Raw genomic sequence first — 23,117 nt, forward strand, 5'->3', positions numbered from 1 at the left:
GAAAGATGGATGCCGCTAGAGGTGGTTTGAACTTGTATCCCCAAGAAATAATTTAAAGTTCCCAAATCCTTCAAGTCAAAACCTTACCCAAGGATGCGATGAAGTGCTGCAAAATGGAGTTGTCGGCATAACAACAACCACATACGGGACGAACCACGACGACAAAGGAATAAGGAGTTGTCGGCTTTGCTTTGTACGAAACCGTAAATAAATAAATAAGAACTGAAGCGGTGGAACCATGCCCGAGGGGCTTGTTTAAGACCATAAGGGTCCGTTTGTTTCACCGGACTGTCTCGAACTGAACTAGTTTCAAGGATTAAGCTGGTTGGCTTAGACTAGATTAAGTTGGACTGACTTAGTAAAGCGTTTGGTGCAGTGTCGGACTAAGAAGCATGATTATAATATTATATTATTTAATCTATATTTATTAATATTTTATTTTTAATTTAATATATCAATTAATATTTTTTCATTACTATATCTTCGTCCCTATTTTCTAGAACCATCTCTCTTCATCATTTTTTCTCTCCGCCTCTGCCTCCCCATTCCCCTTTTCTCCCATTTTTGTTCCTCCTTTTTTATTGCAAATCCTCTACCTCTTCACTTCATCTTCTTCGCCTCCTCTACACTTCACCTCTTCCTCCTGCCTCTTTACTTCCTCTCACAAAATCACTTGCAGATCTTAAAATCAAAACATAGAGCAAGAAAGAGATTGAAGGAGGTGGGCTACATGTGTGATTGGCTCAAGGGTGGAGGATAAGGGTTGGATCTAGTTTGGTTTTTATGGGTGCATGTGTGATTGAAACAACCATGATCATCCCGCTACATTTTTTTTTTTTTTTGGATTTCCTGGGTTTTTGAGTTTTCTAAGTTCAAATTTTGGGATTTTCTGGGTTATCTGGGTTCGAATTTTTCTGGGTGCATGTGTGATTGAAACAACCATGATCATCCCGCTGCAAATTTTTTGTATTTTTTTTTAATTTTACGAGGTCTGGATTTGAAAAGGGTTGTGGGACACGAGATAGAAGCAGATGGGAGGAACGAAACAGGGAGGGGTGAAGCGAGCAGATTTGGCTTAGCAATCAGGCCAATTTCGGGGGGCCTCGCGAAGACCCTTCAACGAAGCTTTTAGTCCGACTTAGTCTAGGCGAGTCCCATTAAACGTAGTCCCGGCGTGAAACAAACACAGGACTACAGTCTAGTCTAGTCCAGTCCCCTCTAATCCGGTCAAACAAACGCCCCCTAAAGAGCCTTGATAAGACGACAAACATGATTAGGTCTTTGAGGATCAACGAATCCAGGGGGCTAAGACATATACACCTCCTCTTGCGAGTGGCCATGTAGGAAAGCGTTTTTCACATCAAGTTGACGAACAGACCAACCATTAGATATTGCCAAGCTGAGAAATGTTCAGATAGTCGTCAGTTTGACAACGGGGCTGAAGGTTTCGTCATAATCGATACCCGGTTGTTGGTGGAATCCTTTGACGACCAAGCGAGCTTTGTAACATTCAATGCTACTGTAAGAATTCCGTTTAATTTGATAAAACCACTTGCACCCAACTTTGTTTTGTGAATGAGATGGTGGAACGAGTACCCAAGTCTGATTTTTGAGAAGAGCATTAATCTCTTCCGTCATGGCAACACGCCATTCGGGTTAGCGATTGGCCTGTGTAAAATAAGTTGGTTCGTCAGTGGAAAGCGAAATGGAAAGGGCATGAGGAATAGAATACCAAATAGTGCCATAATTATAGGACTTTTGTTTGCGAGTCCCATCCTTGGGGGTGGAACGTCATGCTGCGGCAGGCTGCCTCTTATTTCAGTGGTGACAGGAGGCTCTGGAGGCACGGGAGTAGACTCATAGGTTAGGCTAGCAAGCATGTGAAGGAATATTTTGTGAAAACATGTTCTTTTAAGCAACATCAATAAGCATGCAATTAACAATTAAAGGCGGAATCATGCTAGCATGCACTTAAAACAAAACATTAACCAAGAAATTCAAAGCCTAGTAGATTGGTGAACCATTAATCAACTCAAAACAAAGTGAGTTGAAATATATACCTTTGTAGATTCCTCTTTGTATTTAAACAAAGGCTAATCACCCAAGAGATAGGGCCTTCATTCCTTGCATCTAAGATCCATGGATTTGGATGGATCTACACCAAGGAGAGCATGGATGATAAATGAGTGACCATGGAAGAATAGATGGCTAGCTACAACTTCCATGGTGGCCGGCCTTTCTAGAGAGAAATGGAGAGACAATTCTCACCAATTTTCCCCAAAACAAACCCTTAATGAATAAAAGGCTATAAAGTCATATTTATACCTTTATTCATTTGAGTGGCAAACTTGTAATTAAAGCAAGTTCACTACCCTTTCTCTATATGGCCGGCCATGGGGGGTTGTTTGGGCTTTTGGGTCTTAGTGAATCATTATTCATTAAGTTGTCATACAACTTAAGTCAATGGGCTTGACGTTCGAAGCCCATTGGGCCTTAAGGTCCAAAACCTATCCCGAGGTCTTTAACGAACTTATTCGTTTGATTAATTAACATATTAATTAATCCTTGCCATAAATAATTAAACTATTCAATTATTCTTACTCATTTAGTTTGTTTCATCCATCTCCACCTTATACGGTGTACGATCCATTAGGTTCCTTTTAGCGAGGCAGTGGGCGATCAAAACTCTTTCAAATCGATTATGAATTGAAACTTACTTTCAATTCTCCCTTTAGTGATAATACACTTTTAGGGCTTCCACATACCATGAGTGACACCTAGCCGTATGTCATGGTTACCCAAGCTAATCAGAAGAGGTTAAGAACCTATTCAGTTTAGGATTACAAATGCAATACGATCCTTCTCTAATACAATACTCTTGACCACATTGTTTGGTTTGATAGTTTATTCATGTCTACTATCCAATGTGAATCGTGTTCTTATATGATTTCCTTGAATGTGATTTAGAACGACTTTTCTAAATCTCAATCATACTCTGGCCAGAGATTCTAAATCATATCATAGAGTATTCTCCCTCAAACGGTTTGAAGGTTAGAGATCCCTTGTTGCGCATTCACTTGCCTCCATGACTAAGTGGCTTAACCCCAACGATGCCGTGGACACCCCGATGGGGTGACATTGACATAATCAAAGATCAAGGACTTAACCACAAGACAACTGTGATGCCTCAGGTCAAAGGACTAATTTGCATTATCCCAAACATGAGTTCTCATGTGACATGAGTATGAGAACTCTTCGTTGATCGCGTTCAGTGAACTCATTCTCTACTGAGCACCTACGTACTTGTCTTGATGTCACACACACCAATGACTCGAGACTAGTCACTCTCCCTGAGAGAAGACATAACACGTACCGATCTTGACGGACTGTCAATGCCCAATTGGCAATCCTATGATCAGGAACATTTAGGATGTGTCTACGAAAGAATGGTCTCATGAATCTAACTTCATTAGATTACATTCTTCCAATCACATATTCCTTGGACTTTATCGTTTAAGCATATAACATTTATATGAGACGGCTCAAACAATAATCTTTGCCCTTTATAGTTAAACTAGATTAGTTTAACATGCGAAATGTCCGTAAAGTATCATCATATGATTGGTTTTAGGGCACATTTCCAACAGCATGGCCCCAGTAGGAATCTGTGTAGGCAGCAGCCTACTACAAATGGAGGAAGGCGCGGTTGTAATGGGTTGAATAACAAGGTCCACACATGCAGGTGGCGACTGGGCTGTTGGCTTGGCAAACGGAAATTCCATCTCATTAAACACCACGTGTCGGGAGATATAAACACGACCGATGGTAGGATCAAGGCACCTATATCCTTTATGAGAAAGACTATAACCCACAAAAACACACTCAATAGATCAGTTCATTAGTTTGTTTTGTATATAGTGCCCAAGATAAGGGAAACACATACATCCAAAGGTACGTAAGTGGGTGATAGACCAAATAAAAGGGTATAAGGAGTGGACCATTGGAGAGTTGGTGTAGGAAGAACATTAATAAGATTGACAGAAGTAAAGGCAGCCTCCACCCATAAGGTTAGTGGAGCATGAGCCGTAGCAAGCAAAGTACGAGTCATATCGACAATATGACGATGCTTGCATTCAGCGAGACCATTTTGTTGTGGGGTATGTGGACACGAAAAACGTTGTTGGATACCCGACAGACAACAAAATTCAGAGAATTAGTGGTTAACATATTCAATATCCCCATCGCTTTGAAAATATTTAATTGAAGCATTGAACAAAATTTTAGCCATGGCAACAAACGTTTGAAAGTGTGTAAAAACCTCTGATTTCTTTTTCATTGGAAAGATCCAGGAATAACCGAAATAATCATCTGTAAAAAGGACATAATAACGAAAACCAGAAACAAAGTTAATAGTTGACATCCAAACATCGGAATGTATGATAAAAAAAAATGGAGTAGTAGCCCTCGCATTATTGAAATTAAACAAAAGTTGTGTGGACTTGCCTAAAGCACAACTTTTACAAAAATGTTTAGAAGAAATAAACCTAGAACCTAAATGTGGACGAAGACGAGACAAAACAGATGCAGACGGGTGACCGAGACGTTGATGTCAAACAGTGGACGATGACGCAACAAGGGCTTGAGGAGACGAAAACGACAATGGATAAATGCCATCTTTACATGGGCCCTGAAACAATAAAGAACCATTGCGTAAATCATAAATTCTATAAAAATGAGGGAAGAAACAAATAGCAACATTATTATCATAAGTAAACCAAGCAACAGAGAGGAGATTTTTACGTAAAGAGGGAACAAGAAAAACATTACGGAGGTAGAAAGGGGCAGAGTTAAGAGAAATTGGAATTGTACCAGTGGATGTAATGTGAAGAGAGTCATCGTTACCCAATTGAACCGAGTTGGGGCCGTGATAAGGTTACAGGGTATGGTGGGCACTAGATCGCCGGTCATATGATGGGTGGCACCGCTGTCAGGGAACCACGTATTAGGATTTTGATATTGGAGCACCTGAAAGCCTGCAAAAGGTGGAAAGGGTTTTGGGCCATTAAAGCAGTAAGGACACTATGCAATTGTGTGCTGTTGCATTGAATAGGTAGGGCACCAGAGGCCGGGGCCTAGCAGACTAGAATTGGTAAGGCCAGGGACCCCACGTGGGTTATTCCAAAAATTTTGGACAGAAAGGCCATTCCATAGACCTAGAGCATTCAACTCACCTCTATAATTAAGGTTGTTGTTATTTCGTCCAGATGGACGACCATTTTTGTTTTGTCGGTGATAGCCACCATTATTATTATGACGATTGAAATTGCCACGATTACCATTCCAATTGTTGCCATGGTTTCGTGAATTATTCTAAGGAGTGCCACGTGGTGCTTCAGTGGTGAGGAAAGTGATTTGAGAGGCCGCCACAGGGGTGGTGGAGGGGCGTGGATTTTGAACATCAAAGGCCACAATTTTGGAGTGCAGTTCCTCAAAGGTGGGCAAATGAGTGACGTTGATGACGGCAATGGTGAGCATCAAATATTCCAGACCAAGAACACGAAGAACAGTGGTTATGAAATCTTCAGGATCAACAGGACGGCCAATGTTGGTAAGTTTATCAGCAAGGGATTTGGCCTATTACAAGTAGTCGACAACAAAACGAAACCCTTTGGTTAAATCAAGTAACTAATATTGGAGGGTGGCAGAATTGGTCACAGAGCAATGGGCAAAACGACATTGAAGACAGTTCTAGATGGCTTGTGCAAAGTCATGGCCAATGGTAAGGGTGAGAACAGGCTCCGTCAACGTAGAGGTTATGTAACTAACAACTAATTAATCTTGTTGATACCACATGAGAAATTCAGAATTAGGAATGGTGGACGAAGTGATGGTAATGGTGGTGACCGCCAAGGTGCTATCAGAGTCGAATGAGACGGGGATATGAGGGGTAGTAACATTGAGGGTGGCCGCCAGTGAGGGATGTGAACCGTCAACGAATTTCCAGAAATCATGGCCAATGAGGAATGGCTTGATTTGACGAAGCCACGTGAGGTAGTTGGAGTCTGTTAGTTTCAGGAACTGCGCCTATTTGGGCCCAAAAAATATTGGTTTGGGCCGAGTTTAGATTTGTTCTCGGCCCAAAGGCCATGCTTAGAAGTCGCTGGAGGGCATCCGGCTTATGGGCCACATAGCCAAGGCCGTCCGTGTTCTATTAGGAATCCATGGGTGGTTAAATCCTGATACGAGAAGGAGTTTCGACAATATAAGAATGTAGAAGTTTAGATTGAATGCGGCTTGATAAGGGGGTTGAGTTCAAAGTCTTAGTAGGAGTAGGACTGGCCGAGATAAGGTTAGATCAGGGGAACAAGTTCCTAGTCCGAGTATGGTTGTGATTCGAGCGGAAGCAGGTTAATTACTATAAATAGAGAGAGAAAGACATCATTAAAGGCCCCCTCAATTTCAGCACACAAACTGCCCTGTGCAAACCTTCGCTTTCGCGAAACCTCTCAACAACCTTGAGATTTTTAGTTTCTTCTTTCACCGACACATCTTCAATTTGGAGAAACAGCACTGTGAAGGCAACCGATGAACATCTTCAGTTTGGATAAACAGCAATGTTGTCGTAGAATCAGCCGACCGTGGAACACCTTCAATTTAGATAAATAGCACTGCGTCGAGGCCGACTGATTATCTATCCAAGTCTCGGTCAAGAAGGATTTTCAAGTCCTTATTGGCAGAGGTCATCTCATTATCCTTCTCGGCAAAGTGAGGTGTTACGAATTACTGGGCTTAGCACATTGAACGTCGAGTTATTTTATGATTGGATACTCACAAGTAGGTTTAGAGTTCGGCATTCTGACGGCCGAACTACGTTTACCATTAAGACATATATCTGTTTTGAGTATCTGTGCCCCTATACTCTGGTGTCAATTCGGCATGCTTATACTCTTATGAATATAATCACTATGACCGAATCCGGCGCCGATGATTTGTGAACTTCGCAGAACTAGTAGCCTTGTCTTCAGGCTTTAAAACCCGAAGGCCGAGAGTGTTCATTCCTCGGCTGCAGTAGCAAGATCGAGAAGTCGTGCGCTCAACACGAAATCAACACATTTTACTCCTCTGATGAGCTCGGCCGACGAGTTGGCACGCCCTGCATACAACCGAATGATGTAGTTAGCTCATTAGTTACTCGGCCTGCACGCCACGTAGGATTGGTAGTTTTTAGGGTCAACAACGCCACATTAGGTCCGAGAAGTGAAGAGGATGAAGACATAGCGAGGCAGAAAGCAAGATCAAAGGTTGTTAAGCCAAAAGGAGGGATGACACCATGTAGAAACACAGCTGCATAGGCACGGTAAAGAATAAAACAAATAACAAAAGTCTAGAATATTTGTGAAAGTTGTTTTACTCGTTGTTTAAGTTGTTGTATAAATACACACAAATGGTTCAGCTATACAAGAGTCCTAACGGGATTATATTTCTCCCAATACAACTAGATAATACAGCAGCATTAATACTTGGAGTTTATCACATAACAAAGGAAGGTACGATTGGTTAGGACTCTACTTTAACAAGTTCTAAGCCATGATGTTTTCAACAATTAGTTCATCGTTTTGATATATATATATATATATATATATATAATCTTGTAATACTAGTTATCCCATGAAATCTAAAGCTTCATCATTTCTCTTTAGTTTTAAATTATTCATGATAATGTCACTCACATTTACGTGTATTTTTCTCCACTTGTAAATAGGTGATTTTAGGTTCAACTCTCATTAATAGCTAGTGGTTATGATATTAAATTATTATTGCTCAGTCATTATGTGGCTTACCTCAATATTTATTCTTACTATAAAATATCGTTGTATCAAAATATTTATACATGCTAACACAATGAAACCTCATAATTTTCTTACGTTACTTATATTGTACTTAATTCCTTTAATAAAGTCTACATAGTCTAGCCTAAAGGCCCCTAGCCTCGACACTTATGGCTCCGCCACTGCCGCTGAGTGTAGATCTCTGCTATTCGTGGACCATAAAGTCTCATAGAGACAGTTCTCAGACACGTAGATCTTAAAATATCCAGCAAGAAACACTAGTAAAAGGCTCTGGGATAAACTTGGAGTGGATGTGTAGAAATGATCCGTGTCGGAAGTTTATTAAACATTGCATTTGCTTATAACTCATAAGGAGCAAAAGGGGAACAAACCCTAGCACCAAAGGCTAGTCCATATAAAAGGTTTTCACTATCAAAAATCAACCAACAACAATAAAATACATAATGCATTGCATATATACCTTGAGGGTTTGGACTAATGACGGAAGATTGGAGACAGTGAAGCAGATATGTTGGCCTCTGCCGAGATGGACCGGATTACCTTCAGGTAACTTGGCGGTAAATGGCCCTTCTGGAAGGTTAAAACTAAGGTTTTTCTCAATGAAGTGAAAAGCTAAATTTCCAGGGACCATGAGATATAACACCTTCACTCCCACAAAGGTTGAGGCAATTGAATATCAAAGTGCGCAAGCCTCTAGGAGCCCCCTAAATGGAAACCGTTGGACAAATTGGCATCTTTAGAATAAACTCATAAGCTCGTTCTACCATACCAGCTTGGCCTAGCAAGTCCACAACACAAGTATAATGCTCTGCCCCTGGTTTAATTCCATACTTAGCTGTCATTGACTAAAAAAATCTGCATCCCCATTTACACTGTCCCTACTCTACTACATGCTGATAATACACAGACCAATGTAACATAATTTGGTTTAACCTCATGACTTCAGGCGCACATTTCCTCAAACAACGCCAAAGCCATGTTAGCATGCCCTTGATGTGCATATGCACTTACCATTGCGTTCCAAGTGATCAAGTTCCACAAAGGCATCTCATCAAAGGCACGATGGGCATCTTCTATGCTCTCATATTTTCCATACATGTCAACAAGTGGACTCCCAACAAATACATTTCCCTCCACACATGCCTTCACTGCAACTGCGTGAATTAACCTACCCTGTTCAATCCACACAACCCCAACACAAGCGCTTAGAACACTCGAAACCATGAAATCAGTTGGCTTAACACCTTATTCCCTTACCCGTAAAATAACTCGCATGCCTTCTCCTCCTCATCATTCTACACACACGCAGCCACCATAGAGCACTAAGAAACATCGTTCCGCTAACCAATTCCATCAAAAACCATCATTGAACACCCAACCTCCCATCACTTCCCATAAAAGTCAACAAGCCCATTTAAAATTGACACATCTTTTCCAAAACCACATCGCATAACAAACCCATGTAACTGTCTCTCGAGCTCCAAATTCTACATATCCAAGCATGCATTGAGAAACGCACAGAACGTAATCGAATTAGGCTTCCCGTCTGCCCACAGAAACTCAATAAACTTGTAATCTGCACTTAGGGGCTGCCCATCAAGCACAGCATTCGACATGTACGCATTTCATGTTGCAAGGTTTCTATTGGGCATTTCATCAAACATCTTCCGAGCCTCATCTCGTAGACCAATCTTGTAGTACATATCAAAAACACTGCACCCAACAAATACATCGCATATCTGCCCCGCCTTGACAGCAAGCGCGTGGAGATGTTTTCCGATGACATATAACCGCAGCAACCCCGAGGCCTTGAAAGTGCACAGGAAAGTGAAGTCATTGGATTGGATTGACTCGCGGTGCATGTTACTGAAGTAAAGAATAGTGGAAGTGAAATGATCGTTTTAGACGGAACTGGCGACGAGGGAGAACCAGGTGACGACGGGGCGAGAGGGGTTGAGTTGGAGGACGAGTTGGGCTGTGTCGAGGAGGTCGAGTTTGGAGTACATGTTTACAAGGTGCTTAGAGTACATGTTGACGAGGTGGTTGGAGAGGAATGATGGGTGTGGGTCGTCAACATCCTCCAAAATCCTGCATGATCATAACCTTTGTTCTCCAAGATTGTAATAGGATAAGAACTCGTATCCAACCCGTATCCAAGATTGGGACCCTACTCGTACTCCTTTCTTCTCCAAGATTGTAATAGGATAAGAACTTATCAATGTGATTAGTGCGTACGCACCTCAAGTAGGGTTGGATACGAGTTCGAAGGAGAAATTTTGGGAAGACCTTGGAGACTTGGTGCAAGGAATTGCTCAGACGGAGAAGTTATTTATAGGAGGAGATTTAAATGGACACGTGGGCAGGGAGACAGGCAACTATGGAGGTTTTCATGGTGGCCATGGTTTTGGGGAGAGAAACGAGGATGGGGAAGCTATCTTGGATTTTGCAATGGCATATAATCTCTTCTTAGCCAACACCTTCTTTAAGAAGAGAGAAGAACACGTGATCACCTACAAGAGTGGGTCGTCAAAAACACAAATAAATTTTCTTCTAATGAGGAAAGGGGATCGTATAACTTGTAAGGATTGCAAAGTTATACCAGGAGAGAGCGTGGCTAATCAACATCGCTTGTTGGTGATGGATGTACATATCAAAAGAGTGAGAAAAAAGAACAAGACTTGGAAGTGCCCAAGGACTAGATGGTGGAATCTAAAAGAAGAAAAACAAGCCATTTTCAAAGAGAAAGTAATCACCCAGTGTGTGTGGGATATAGAGGGGGAAGCTAACCAAATGTGGGATTCCATGGCTAGTTGTATCCGAAAAGTAGCAAAAGAGGTATTAGGAGAGTCCAAGGGCTTTGCCCCACACCAAAAGGAATCTTGGTGGTGGAATGAGGAGGTACAAACAAAGGTGAAGGCTAAGAAGGAATGTTGTAAAGCCTTATACAAGGATAGGACCGATGAAAATGGTGAAAGGTATAGAAAAGCGAAGCAAGAGGCGAAGAAAGCTGTGAGAGAAGCTAAGTTAGCGGCTTATGACGATATATATAAGCGACTAGATACCAAAGAATGAGAGTTGGATATCTATAAACTAGCTAGAGCAAGGGAAAAGAAGACAAGGGACCTAAACCAAGTGAGGTGCATCAAGGATGAGGATGGAAATGTTCTTGCTACAGAGAACGCGATTAAAGACAGATGGAAAGGTTATTTTCATAATCTTTTCAATGAAGGACATGAAAGGAGTGCTTCTTTAGGGGAGTTGAGTAACTCAGAAGAGTGTAGAAACTACTCTTTTTATTGTAGAATCCGGAAGGAATAAGTGGTTGTAGCTTTGAAGAAGATGAAGCATAGAAAAGCAGTAGGCCCAGACGATATACCAATCGAAGTGTGGAAAGTTTTGGGAGAGACATGTATAACATGGCTCACTGACCTTTTCAATAGGATTTTGAAAACGAAGAAGATGCCAAATGAGTGGCGAACGAGCACTTTGGTGCCTATCTACAAGAATAAGGGCGATGTACAAAATTGCATGAACTATAGGGGTATTAAGCTAATGAGTCATACAATAAAGCTCTGGGAGAGAGTCATCCAAAATCCTGCATGATCATAACCTTTGTTCTCCAAAATTTTGGGTGTGGGTCTTCCCAAAATTTCTCCTTCGAACTCGTATCCAACCCTACTTGAGGTGCGTACGCACTAATCACATGGTCTTTATAGATTTGGAAAAAGCATATGATAGGGTCCCAAGAGACATTCTTTGGAGGATTTTGGAGAAGAAAGGAGTACGAGTAGCATATATCCAAGCTATACAGGATATGTATGAAGGAGCAAAGACTGCCGTAAGAACTCATGAAGGACAAACCGAAAGCTTTCCCATAACTGTAGGATTACATCAAGGCTCATCCTTAAGTCCTTACCTTTTTACGTTGGTAATGGATGAGTTAACAGGACATATTCAAGATGATATTCCTTGGTGTATGCTTTTCGCAGACGATATAGTGTTGATAGATGAAACTCAGGAAGGGGTAAATGCAAAGCTTAACCTTTGGAGAGAAGTGTTGGAATCTAAAAGTCTTCGCCTAAGCTGATCAAAGACAGAATATATGGAGTGCAAGTTCAGTGCAAATGGAGGCCAAAACGAGTTAGGGGTGAGGATCGGAGATCAAGAAATACCAAAGAGCGACCGTTTTCGTTACCTAGGATCTATCTTGCAAAAAAACGGAGAATTAGATGGAGATCTCAACCATAGAATACAAGCTGGATGGATGAAGTGGAAGAGTGCATCCGGCGTGTTGTGTGACCGCCGTATGCCACTGAAGCTCAAGGGAAAATTTTATAGGATGGCAATAAGGCCGGCGATGCTGTATGGCACAGAATGTTGGGCGGTGAAGCATCAACACGTACACAAAATGGGTGTAGCGGAGATGAGGATGCTTCGTTGGATGTGTGGGCACACGAGAAAGGATAAGATTAGGAATGAGGATATCCGGGGTAAAGTAGGAGTAGCTGAAATTGAAGGAAAGATGAGAGAAAATCGGTTACGGTGGTTTGGACATGTGCAAAGAAGGCCTACTGACGCTCCGATTAGAAGATGCGACTATGGGACAGAGGTTCAGGGCCGAAGGGGTAGAGGAAGACCTAGGAAAACTTTGGAAGAGCCCCTAAGAAAAGACTTAGAGTACTTGGATCTAACGGAGGACATGACACAGGACAGAACACAATGGCGTTCTAAGATTCATATAGCCAATCCCACTCAGTGACTTGGATTTTCCAAGTCTCCAACCGAGAAGTTTTCCTCACTCGGGAAATTAAGGGAACACTACCTCAACCTACATGCTCCACTCACAAAGCTTCAACTTACAAGCTTCAACAAAAGAAAATTCAAAGAACTTAGCGAAGAAGGCTTTGGTGTATTTAACACAATACGTTGAAATGAAGGAAAGCTTATTTATTGATATCCCCGATAAGTTACAAATATGTACATATACTTGAGTCAAAATAAACAAACAAGAGGGAGCCTTCACAAAGGTTGCTTAGGAGAAGTCTCAGCAGTCGGTAGAGCCCCAGAAAGAGAAGGCACCGGAGGGGGATCATTCGGAGCCTCAGTATTGGATAGAACCCTAGAAGGAGGAGGCATCAGAGGTTGATCATTTGGAGCTTCATTACGCGGTACAGCCCCAGAAGACGAAGGCAATAAATGCCTTTGGAACAAACCCACAAATCTCTGATGATCAAGTAAAACCTGACCATCAAATTCCTTCATCTGGTCAAGCTTCATCTTCATGTTTGTAGCATAGTCATGTGCGAGCCGGTGCAACTGTTTATTCTCATGCTTGAGCCCTCTAATCTCCTGTTTGAGACTCATCACTTCAGCCGCCAATGATTCAACTTGGCGGGTTCGAGCAAATAGGCGTTGGGCCATATTAGACACAGAACCTGCACACTAAACACTGAGAGCCAGAGAATCCTTAACAGCCAACTCATCAGACCGTTTGGAAAGTAGTCTGTTATCTTTGGGAGTGAGAAGGTTCCTGGCCACTACCTCAGCGGTCATATCATTCTTCATCACGGAATCCCCAACGGTAAGAGGACCAGTAGGGGAGACGAAGGATGGGCGCCATATGTTGTCTGGAGAAGGCGGGGCTACCTCTTCAACAAGGTTCAAGTCAAAACGACGGTCGGAGGGGCCAGACATTTTCAAAGGTGTTGAAGAGAGAAGAGGTCGGACAAATCAAGATCTTAGAAGTGCAAGAATGGAGCTTCTACTGGTGGATATTCAAGTGTGCTTTGGAACTTAATGTCAGCCCCTATAAAAATCTGCACTCGACGAAGCTTCAGAAATCGAAGAGGCGCCTGCTCAGAAATCGAAGAGGCGTTTGCTTTCTCAAAAGCTGGGCTGCTCAAAGACCATGAATGCCGATCTCAGAAATCGAAGAGGCTTGCTTTCTCAAAAGCTGGGCTGCTCAGAGACCACGAGGGCCGATCTCAGAAATCGAAGAGGCACCTACTTTTCCAGCCTTGTCAGCACCTGTCACACGCACACTCAGCTTTGCGGAAATTATGGGCATTCTGTCAAAGATTTCTGGCGAAGTAGAAAGCACATGAATCGTACTGTTCAATCACCCACTTCCCACACGCAACAGTAGCTCATGGGTACCACAGATAACTTTGCCAAAGTTCTCTGACAAAGTTGAGACACGTGAAGCTTGCAGCTCCCACTACATCGCTCTGACCAAGAAGGGTAAAAGAATAGCAAAGAAACAACACTAACAAAGTTTAGACACATAAATTTTGAAGGTCTAGCTACCATATTATTACCCACAAGGGTACAGGAACAGTACCACTGCTGGATAATTGGAAAGTCCCTGTGTGTCAACCTCTGTGCTTCGTGGCAAGGTAGACTAGCAAACATGCCCAACCTTTACTCACATTCGAGAAAACACTCCCAACAAGATTGCTTGCTCCAAAATTGAAGAAGCACCGCCCTCCGAATCTCGAGAGCCAGACTCCCAACATGATTACTTTCTCAAAAATCGAAGAGAGGGTAAAGGAACAGTACCACTGCTGGATAATTGGAAAGTCCCTGTGTGTCAACCTCTGTGCTTCGTGGCAAGGTAAACTAGCAAACATGCCCAACCTTTACTCACATTCGAGAAAACATTCCCAACAAGATTGCTTGCTCCAAAATCGAAGAGGCACCGCCCTTCGAATCTCAAGAGCCAGACTTCCAACATGATTACTTTCTCAAAAATCGAAGAGACACCGCTCCCTGAATCTCGAGAGCCAGACCCCCAGCAGGATTGCTTTCTCAAAAATCGAAGAGGCATCGTTCTCCGAATCTCGAGAGCCAGATCCCCGACAGGAGTGCTTGTTCGAAAACCGAAGAGGCACCACTTTCCCAACTTCAAGAGCTGGATCTCCTTGGATAAAGCTTGTCTGTAATCTTCACACGCAACATCAGCTTTCCAGATACCATAGACCACTTTTTCAAAGTGCTCTGACAGAGTTAAAACATGTGAAGCTGGCAGCTCCCACTACCGTGCTATGACCAAGCAGGGTAAAGGAATAGCATTATTACTTGATGTTAGGGAGACTCCTATATATGTTGACCTCCATCCCCAACGGACAGGCAGACCTGCAAAAATGCTCAACCCTTCCTCTTATCTGAAAGGGCACTCCCAACGAAGCCTTTCGAAATATTCAGCTTTCTTTCCCCCCGATAATACCTCTGTAAACAAGCTATACTAGAGCAAGAATATCTCATATCATCAGGGTTAAAAGCAAGAGTATCCCATATCATGCTTTTTCCCTGTCTTTTCCTTTGGCCTTGTTCTTACCTGCAAGACAAGGAGAAAGAGAGCAATCAGTCAGCACTTGGAATCAAGCTTCCAACCAGGAACTGACTGCCTGGAACCCCTTACCTGATTACTTACCTGGCATTGCTCTCGAGTACTCATCTTCAACATCTTATGCTTCCAGGGAAGATACCGCATCTGCCTGAGGAACATATAGGGCAAGTGAGAAGGATACAAGGAAGCATGTGGAGACAAGCGTAACAGCACACGTGCCGATACATCCACTACTCTGTCAAAAGCAAAAGTATCTCATATCAGCAGGGTCGAACGTACTCTAGATTTGATGGACTTGTTTTGACCCTCAAATTCTTCAGTCGGCCTTATACTCTGGAGGAAACCAGAAAACCCTCCAGCCCAGTTCAAGAATAAGCCTGTGGAAAGTTACTTCTTCAAAAGCAAAAGTATTCCATATCATCTCTTCTCATTTTTCTTCTTTTTATCCTTCATGCTGCCTGCAAGATAGGGAGAATGTGAACAATCAGCCGGAGCTCTAATTGCTTACCTTGTATGTCACCTCTTTCAGCAGATCCCCTAGCTCGGCGACTTGGGGGACTCCTACTACATGGTTTGTATCGCGCTTGACCAAGCCTGAAAGTACAAGTAAGCTTCAAGTGAAATTGATACATTACCTTGTGCATCTCCACCAGTTACAGATACCACCCCTGGATGGAGGAAGAGTACTTCCAGAGAAGATGCCACATCTACCTATGAGACAGATAAGGCAAGTCAAGACGATACCACACTCCGGTACTTAAAAGTTTCGTGGTTAAGAGATCATTCTCCCACAATATTTCCTAATGTCATTTGTACTAAATCATTCACTTGTACTCACTAAAGGAGAGCTTGAACCTATGTACTTGTGTAAACCGTTCACAATTAATGAGAACTCCTCTATTCCGTGGATGTAGCCAATCTGGGTGAACCACGTACATCTTGTGTTTGCTTTCCTATCTCTATCCATCTATATACTTATCCACACTAATGACCGGAGCAATCTAGTGAAGATCACAAAAAGTGACCGTTTTCGCTACCTAAGATCTATCTTGCTAGAGAACGGAGAATTAGATGGAGATCTCAACCATAGAATACAAGCTGGATGGATGAAGTGTAAGAGTGCATCCGGCGTGTTGTGTGACCGTCGTAGGCCACTGAAGCTCAAGGGAAAATTTTATAGGATGGCAATAAGGCCAGCGATGTTGTATGGCACAGAATGTTGGGCGGTGAAGCATCAACACGTACACAAAATGGGTGTAGCGGAGATGAGGATGCTTCGTGGGATGTATGGGCACACGAGAAAGGATAAGATTGGGAATGAGGATATCCGAGGTAAAGTAGGAGTAGCCAAAATTGAAGGAAATATGAGAGAAAATCGGTTCCGGTGGTTTGGACATGTGCAAAGAAGGCCTACTGACGCTCCGGTTCGAAAATGTGACTACGGGACAGAGGTTCAGGGCCGAAGGGGTAGAGGAAGACCTAGGAAAACTTTGGAAGAGACCCTAAGAAAAGACTTGAGTACTTGGATCAAACGGAGGACATGACACAAAACCGAGCGCAATGGCGTTCTAGGATTCATATAGCCAACCCCACTTAGTGGGAAAAGGCTTTGTTGTTGTTGTTGTTGTTGTTGTTGTAACAAACTTACAAAGTTCAACCATCTTCTTCATTTGCCTTTATTTTTAATTAGTTATAGTCCTTACCCTAGCCTTTCCTCTTCTCAAACAGGTGGACTTGTGCAAATGACAGAATACTAAGGGCAAGTTCCTTGCCCTTGCCCTTGCCCTTGCCTTCCTAAAACGGGTGGAGTTGCTCTTACAGTAGAACCCTTAAATTCAAGATGTTGATGATGAGATCCGACAGGTTGTCTTGTGAACGGATTTGTGTGACTTTAATCTTCTAATGCTCTTGCTGTTGATGTTAGAATAAGAACTTCGACTCAATGTAATTAGTGTTGTCTCTTTTGATGTAACCCTTCTTGAGTTGTTCAATGTATGTTGCGTTATCTTCATAGATCATCATAGGACGTCAACGACAGGGTAAAGATTGTAGAAGCTTTGAATATGGCTCATAACTACTCTCAGCCAAAAATGTTCCCGAGTAACTTCGTGTAAGGCGAGTATTTTAGCATGGTTAGATGAAGTGGCAACTAAGGTCTGTTTAGTTGACCTCCAATATATTGCAGTGCCTCCAATGGTAAAGACATAACTCGTTTGAGGGCGTGCCTTATGTGGGTCAAATAAGTAACCTGCATCGGCATAACTAACAAGGCAAGAATCGACTCGAGAACTGAGAAGGGTTGTGACATCACTCGAAGATCCATAGGGATAGAACAAGCCCAGCTCCGTAGTACCCTTAAGGTAACGGAAGATGTCATTAACACCGGTTCAATGTCTGCATATCGATGTATTACTATATCTTGCCAAAAGATTAACCGAGAAGAAGATGTCAGCTCTAGTGCATTAACTTAAGTACAATAAAGTGCCTATTGCACTGAGTTAGGAACTTCAGGTTCCAAAATCTCTTCTTCATCCTCATTCAGATCGAATGGATCTCATTTTGCATGTAGCAATTGTACGACCATAGGAGTACTCGAAGGCTTAACTTTATCCTTATTAAAGCGGCTCAACATTTTTTGGGTATAGTTCGATTGATGTACTAAGATTTCATCCGAACAATGGTCTATCTTGAGACCGACATAGTATCGAGTCTTTCTTAGATATTTCATCTCAAATTCTAACTTCAGGTGCACGGTAGTTTTCTTGAGCTCTTCAGGAGTTCCAATGAGGTTCATGTTGTAAACATAAACTGCAACAATTGCAAAACTAGAATTTGACTTCTTAATAAACATGTAAGGGCATATTTTGTTGTTCACATATCCATGACTAGTCAAATACTCACTCAAATGATTATACCACATTCTTATGGATTGCTTCAAACTGTATAGTAAACGCCTCAGCCAAATTGAGAGCGTGTTACGCCAGTCAAAGTAGGTCATTCGAGAACTTTATATAAATTTTTGTATGAAGATCCCCATAGAGATATGCAGTTACTACATGACATAAGTTTCATACTCAGTTTTTCGAAAACTACTAAACTAATAAGGCAACGAAAAGTAATCACATCCATAACAGGTGAAAAGTTTCGTTATAGTCAATGTCAGGGTTATGAGAAGCCTTGCACAACAAAACAAGCTTTGTAATGCACAATTTCGTTCCTCTCGGTACGCTTCTGAACGAAAACCTACTTGTAGTCAACGAGCTTCACATGTGGAGGAGTAGGAGCTACATGTCCAAACACCTTACATTTTGCAAATGAAACGAGTTCGACTTCGATTGCTTGTTTCCAATTTGACCAATCAGTTCTACGTCGACATTCATCAACATAATAGGGTTGAATGTCATCGCACAACATAATCTCAATAGCTACTGCATATGTTAATGTATCGTTGATTATCATCTCATTTCTACACCAAACATCATCCAAGCTAGCATAATGAACCAAAATCTCTCAATTCTCGAGAGGTGGATTCGTCTTTTTAAGGAAGCTTCCATAATCTAGAATTTCCTCATGAGTTGGATAGAATGAATAGGCGATATTTGGATTCATAGTAGGCTCAGTGGCCTGTGTCGTGCGTTTCCTCTTTCGGGGGTAGAATCATTTGAACTAAGAGGTCTGCCACGTTTTTGTCTAGGGGCAGAGGATTGGTTAGCCGTTAATGTACGTGGACTAGTCCAAGTGAAGTCGCAGGCCTCTAGGTGGAAAGTCCGTTGTACATTAGGTACATCCATCTTTGCAAGCACATTTGCAGCTGGAATATGTGATCTTGTCACTCGCACTTGATCTATGAAAGCATCTGGCATACTCTAAGCTACAATACAAAGAACAATTATGCGTTGCACTTCAATTTCAAACTAAGCCGTGCGATGATCTAAATGAGACAAAGTGGGAGTCATCCATGATAATTCGCGTCATTCTTCAAGAATGGAAACGTTTTTATCTCCCCTTAATGACTGGAAGACTATCTCATAGAAGTGACAATCCGCGAAACGAGCGGTAAAAATATTGACTGCCAAAGGTTCTAAGTAACAAATAATTTGAAGGAGAATCATATCAGACATAGATTCCCACCATTCGCTAAGGCCGCATTTTTGTACGTAAAGGCGGCGAAATCGTTACATAGACCGCACAACAAAAAATGTACAGATGTGATATGTCGTGTTCGTATCTGGTAACCAACTGAAGGGCGCTATATGATTGGGTCGTAACAGGCATCAGGCGAACCAATATGACTGCGTGCAATATTGCATGGGCCCAAGCAACGATCGAGAGCTTAGTATATATGACCAATGATCGAGCAATCATTTCTAAGCACTTAATGAATGCCTTTGCCAGGCCGTTCTGGGTGTGAACATGCGATACATGATGTTCAACTTCAACCCCAACCAACATGCAATAGTCATCAAAAATTTTAGATATGATTTCTCTAACATTATCCAATCGAATAGATTTGATTGGATAATCAAGGTGGTGAACCTTGAGCTTGTTAACATGAGCCACCAGTATGGAAAAGATAGCATTTTGTGGACAACAAGCACACATGTGACCAACAAGTGGAAGCATCAATCAATACCATAAATATCTAAATGGTCTACAAGGAGGTTGAATTAGTCCACAAATGTCCCCTTGAATCCTTTGTAGAAAAGGAAAAGGATTCGAGCGAATCTTGTCATAAGAAGGCTTAATAACAAGTTTTCCCATGGAGCAGGTTTGACATGTGATTCCTTGAATTGAACCTAAAGTTTGGGTTAGTGGATACCCGTGTGAAGATTTGAGGATACGACGCATCGCTGTTCGTCCATGGTGTCCCAAACGATCATGCCAAAGTGTAATTTCTTATGCAATCCCTGAGGTAGGGTCGGCCACATAGTGGCTCTCTATAGGGTGTGTGGTTGTAGTATACAGACCACTTGGGATACGCTTCATCTTTTCTAAAATATGCTTCTAGCCATATTCATAGGAAGGGATGCATAAAAATTCAACTGGGTTTTCTACATAGCTTTCAGCATTGTAGTTATTGTCTAATTATTGTCTCAAATATCTTTAACGCTCAACAATGTTCTTCCGGAATGTGAAGAATAAAGTGCCTCTTGAATGGTCAAAATAGTGTCATTGGACAACATTATATGAGTCTTTTCGTATACTTTGATCAGGTTGATGGACTTGGGAGGGTTGTCAGGGGTGCATTCTTAGGTATGAAGTTAGTGACATAAATGCGTTGACGCAAAACGGTAAGCGTGGTTGCATTATCTGGTGGACAACTAACTTTCTCACTAGTCATACCCAGAATAAAATTAATTAAACTAGTCACATGCATAAAAGTTCAAAAACTTAAATCCATTCAATTAATTTTTTTTTTTTTTAGAAAAGTTTATGAACTTCAAGTTCATAGTGCCTGCAAACAAATGCATATATATACAAGTAGGCAATTAAACTCGAGGACCAAAAATATGAACCAAAGCCCAAAGGCCACATGTAGGTTGATTAGTTATGGTTGTGTGGCCCAAGCCCAAAAACTGGGTTGGTATAGGTACGGGAAGCATACCCAAGAACAGAGGCTCAAAATGAGCTCTGATCTGGTGCAGCGAGGAGCAGGCTAGGGCTGCAGGGCCTATACAGAGGTGTGATTTGGTGCTTCACAGTGTACGTTTACCCGGGGGACGCAATCTTGTGCATAACGATACATGGGAACACCACAACCATGCGAGGATGTAATAAGGTGCATCGCAGTGCAAATGCACCGAGTCACTAACTGCGGGCTGGGATATGGAGTGGTGCCATGTAGTGGGACACCATAGCCCAACGGGTTAATGTTATATAGGCCAAGCCAATACAATGGGCCATTGCAGGCAAGCCCAATAAAAGAAAAAAAAAACTTTTTTTTTTTCGTTTTACATTGTTAGGCCAAGGTCATGGGTTGGCCCAAGGGCCTTGGGTGTCCATGGAACATCCTAACCGCTATTGGGTTTATTCACCGAAGAAGATGATTGGTGCCATTGCTTCAGGCGATCATGTTTTGGGACAAAAACCTCGGGGGCGAGTTTGTGAATCAATGGGGACCATGAATATAAACAGAGATAGGGAAATCTCCACATTTCAACCAAAACCATAGAGTATTTAAACCGGAATTTCAAAAAATCCAATGAGATTCGAAAGAATCTTGGTCAAAAATTTGTCGAGGGATAATGACCCATGGGCAAGTTTTAACTGCATGCCAACCTGCAACGGTGGAGAGGCCATGGAAGGCGTCAGGGTTCTGGGTTTTAAACTTGGCGCCCTTGGCTCTGGCTTGTGGTTTCGCAGCATGACACAGCCACGTAGGCTGCAGTCCTAGTGTTAGTGGCTCGACGCGGTGCGGTTGGAAAGCAGCGGCTCGCAGTATGGTAGCGGCATGATGGGTTTCTTGGAATCCTAATTTTTAATTTTTTTTTTCAATTTCCAGATTATAGATTAATATAATTTCATGAATATTCAACATATAATTCAATGCTTGTACATGTATTTGATACAATTCATGGCAATATCAATTCACATAATTCAATAATTATGGATATAATGCATACACAATTTATGTAGAATCTAAAATTCGAAAAATGTAAAGTTGGGTCATGCATTATGGTGAATGTTTACACTATCAGAGCTGCAAAAATATCAACATAAAAACCGTTATTTTTGAAGAACCTGATTGCATGATGATATTGATAAATTGGTTTGATGCAGAAAACTTCCACGTCAAATTCCTAAACACAGCTGTAAGAGGATGTGTTATTCCCCCTATGCAGTGCCTTTATTTATAGTAATAAGGGAAGGAAGAATCCTTCTTCTCTAAGGAATACAAGTCCTGATAGGGAAGAATAACTAGTATCAAATCTAATTTAGGGTTTACACAGTCACACTTTAATACAATGTTTATAACAATTTAGCCTTTTCTAGATGGAATTCCAAACAAACCCTTAAAGTTATAATTTTTTTTTTTTTTATCAAAGGTAACATACATTACCAACAACAAACTTTACAACACAGAGGACCAAATTTTACAACAAAAAGGACCAAACACAAAATACACAAACAAACAACAATGGTCCGACCAAAAGTTAAGACCGAAACAAATGAAATCTCAAAACAGCCGGTTCCGCTGCATCCTCCGCCATAACCACCATTGCAATCACCAAAACAGCAGCCATGCATGTCTATCCACACAAATTCTTGCCCCTAATTAAGCCTCGCCTCATCGATACCAGCATCCAATCCCAAGCTTTACTCCTAGTACAGCTACATACAACTTCATTGGCCACTTCATCAACCTAATTGTTTACATCATTGTGAATCTAACTTTTGTCATTTTCTCTTTATAAATTGTTGAATAATATTGAGATACTTATTAGTGAATACTTTATATACTTATTTTTTTAAATTTGGCCGATGATATACTAACACATAATGTTTTATTGTTGTAAAATGATATTGCATATGTTATTTAATTTTTCTTCAACTTTGAAAATAAGAAACACATGTTATCTTTTAATTTTTCAACACTAAATTGTTGTCATATCTGTTAAACTTTCACAAAGGAGATCATACAGAGTTTCAGTTTGGCCTAAATGAAAAGAAAAGCTAATTAGTTAGCATAATACAACGCACCTATCATCAGATTTGGACATGAATAATCAATCAATTAATTAACCAGGCTGGTTAAGGCCAACTCATGCACACAAACAAATTTCCTTATTTAAATAAAAATCGACTTAATAAGCTCTGTATTATTACAAAGCATCACACATGAAAAATCCATGTGAGTAATATGCTCACAAAGGCCTCAGACAAAAAAATGCCAAACTATGTCTAAGTTGTTCCGTTTC

General features: G+C 41.5%; 1 pseudogene; it reads right to left on the bottom strand.

The window, feature by feature from the left end:
• Positions 1–5,370: 5,370 nt before the first annotated feature.
• On the bottom strand, positions 5,371–9,880 carry LOC126609158 (pentatricopeptide repeat-containing protein At4g14850-like; annotated as a pseudogene).
• Between the last annotated feature and the right edge of the window lie 13,237 nt (positions 9,881–23,117).

Source organism: Malus sylvestris, chromosome 16, assembly GCF_916048215.2.
Source record: "Malus sylvestris chromosome 16, drMalSylv7.2, whole genome shotgun sequence".
NCBI classification, from domain to species: Eukaryota; Viridiplantae; Streptophyta; class Magnoliopsida; order Rosales; family Rosaceae; genus Malus; species Malus sylvestris.